Raw genomic sequence first — 3,639 nt, forward strand, 5'->3', positions numbered from 1 at the left:
AATGATATGCATGTAAGATGACAAAAAATGCATCTTAAAAAATTATTCAATTACAATATTTTATAATATAATTAAAATAAATATATAATAATATAATAGAATAATATACTTTATTGTTTTAACTTTTTTTTAGTGTTTCAATATAAATGATAATTGGCTATCACGATAGATTGTTTCTCAGGTTCAGTATTTTCTAGATTTTATTTATATTAATAAAACTTAAAAAATTCTATTTTATAATAAAAGTTAATCCAACTAATACGTAGGGGTGAGTACAGGTAGGTACCTACCCTATTTGACAGGCATCGGAACCGGCGGTTTTTGAGATATAGGAACCGGAACTGATTAGAGCGGTTTCTGAATTTTTGGAACTAGAACCGGAACTGCCGGGAACCGGTTCCGGTTCCGGGTACCCGCTTCCTAAAATATTAAAATTTTGTTATTTAGAAATAAAAAATAAAACATTGCCAAAACACTAAATAAATAAACAAGAATACAAATTATACGAAATAATGGTTACAAATATTGTTTAATGATTATAAACCATAATAGACTAATAGTAAATTATGAAAGTTTAACGATTACATATTATAATTGTAAATGTTCAAAGTTTAACGATTACATACTACGAATCCAATTAAACACACAATTTAAAAAAATACAAATCATATCTAAAATTCTGAATCTAGAGTTCTAAGTTCTTGACCTAATTTAAATTTAATATTAAAAAAATTAATTATTATTTTTAATTGAAAAATACCGGGTACTTGCTGGTTCCGATTCAGGGTACCCGCTGGTTCCGATTCAGGGTACCCGTTGGTTCTAGGTACCCGGTCCCATCGGGTAACGGTTCCGAAAAAATAAGAACCGGAACCGGAACCATTCTTAATCGGTTCCGTATTTTAAGAACCAGAACCGACAGTTCCAAGGCAGTTCTTATTCCGCCAGTGGGTACCCGGTTCCACTGCTCACCCCTACTAATACGTTATATCTATTTAAAATTTGTCAATAATAATTACAAATGTCAAGATACATCCAACACGTGAAATTGGCCTTTTAAAACAATAGTGTAAATTAAGAAAAAAGGTCAATAATTATTATAACTTTAAATTAATTAAAAGGTTATTGGGTCTTAAATAAGAGCCTAAAAGATAAGATAAATAAAGATACAAGTACATGAAGGTGCGATATTAGTTTAAAACCATACCTAATACATTGGCTTTAACCATGCCTACCTTACACACTATTTAATACCAAAACTTTTATCCAATGTCTTTTTAACGCATCATTAAATCATTGAGTTCTAACAAAATACTTTCAATTATCTTATTCAAAAATAAAAAAAACATTATCGTTTTTTCAAGCCCACATAAAACCGTATTATATCAATATAGATAAAGAATAAAACAAAACAATGAAATCATATGTGTCTCCACCATGGATCATAGCTTCTTTTGGTATATCTCCTAATGGCCACTATCACACCACTTTTTGGAACATTATTATACAAGGGATTAAGCCAATCCTAATCTAATCTTATTCATATCTATAAAGAGATTTTGTTCTACTTTTTTTATCATTTGACTTGTGCTTTTTTCCATATCATTGTAATTTCCTTATAAGGATGCAACAAAAGATTAGGGTTTTTTTTTCTAGATTAAGATTTGATTATACAGATCGTTTCTTCTAACGATGTGTCAAACGTTAAGACTCAGAAGTACGTTGAAGAAGATGACTTGACTTCGATTATAAAGATTGCATTATGGGATGATTATTCAGGGCACAGATTTGTCTGTGTGACCTTTTTTTACCATCTTTTTGGCACACTCGTGTTGTTTGTAAAGATGGTATATGTGACCAGTGATGGTCAATACTTAACGACTATATTCAGTATTTTCAACTTTTGATCAGTAACTTGAGAAATGTTATAGTATTTTTCAACTATATACACTACAACAAAATCGGGTTTATAGGATACTTCCAAATTCTAAGCGTCCTAATAGACCTCTTTATATGACTTAGTTTACATGACCAAAAAAATAAAACGTCCTATCTAAGGGCGTTGTAATAAGTTTATATGACGTTTTTTGACGTCGTAATAAGTTTTTAGGACACTTTTAATATCAAACATCCAATTAGCAACTTTATAGGACACTATTTGAAAAAAATTTGTTCTATAAAAACAAGTGTCCTATAAAAAATTGAGTTTATAGGACACTTTCTCAAAAATGTCCTATAAGGTTTCTAATGCGACACTTTGTATTAAAAATGTCTTAAAAAACTTGTTAAGACGCTAAAAAATGTCATGTAAACTTATTATAACACCTTTAGACAGGACACTTTATATTTTGGTCATATAAATTAAGTTCTATAAAGCGATCTATTGGAACGCTTAGAGATTGGGGTGTCCTATAAACCCAATTTTGTTGTAGTGAACTAATACCTCTAAATGGGACTACACGAAGGTTTATAAATATACTATATGTATCACGAGGATACCTCTGTAATTAGTTCAGACATATTACAAGACCATACTATTTAAATTGCTTTATTGTATGCAATTTTTATATTGTGTTATGATTTATTTATTATTGTTTAGCTTTTAATATAAACATATCAAAGAAAATATAATTTTTTAATAAAAAAATATTATTTTGCACAAATATATCTTTTTTTTCTATTAATCTGGATATCCAACCCGCTATGCGAGCCGACAAATCCCAGGACGACTACCTGGTTTGCAGGTAGTCCGAAGTCACAACATTTGAACCTCCGTGGCCACAAGAGGATTTTTGTTCTTTCTTGGATTTGAATGTGGGTCCTCCAGACACTTTTAACCTTTGAAACAAAGCTTAAACCAATCAGGCACCACCCTTGTGGTTACAAATATATCTTTAAATAAAACTAAAGAATCATCAAATTATAAATGCACCAAACTTATGGATATTTTTCGTCCCAAACATTACTTTCAACATTTATGGATATAGACATGTTGTCTACAACCATTTGGACCACATGACGACGATAAAAGATGTGACAACACCATACTAACGGTCATTTTTCTCCGAATTTTATTGTTATTAAAGTTATTCAAATGTGACAAGTCATTATGTAATGACAAAAAAATAAAATTTATCGGTTTCTAAACTCATTCAAGCAGACTATATATTATGACAATCTATCCTATGTGCTGTATAATTAAAGATTTTAAGTAGTATTTTACAGACATTTAAAGGGTCGTTTACCAAATGCTTAACGGGTGAGCATAGCCAAATATCGATAATCTTACCCGGTCAAAAGCAAGGCAAAGATGGAGAGTTTTGCTGGTAAATAATGATACTAAGTATTACCTGATAAACATTTAATAAATGACCCTGTTATTACTACCATGTGACGTATACTAGGGTTTGTTAGACTTTTTTGAAATTTGAAGAGGGTTTGTTAGGCTCTTTTGTTTTGGAAAATTGGTGGTTGATGAAGGAGGGAGGCAGGTAGGTAGGTGAAGTTTGTCATAGAAAAATGAGTGGATTGGCAGCCAGCAACGTTTCCCTTTTTAAGCCTATTTGGATTTCCATTAAATTCCCACTCTCCCAACAATTTTATTGGTAACCCCTAGGCCTCTTATACTCAGTTCTTGCC

Source organism: Cynara cardunculus (assembly GCF_001531365.2).
Source record: "Cynara cardunculus var. scolymus isolate 2C chromosome LG 17, CcrdV1, whole genome shotgun sequence".
In the NCBI taxonomy this organism is placed as follows: domain Eukaryota; kingdom Viridiplantae; phylum Streptophyta; class Magnoliopsida; order Asterales; family Asteraceae; genus Cynara; species Cynara cardunculus.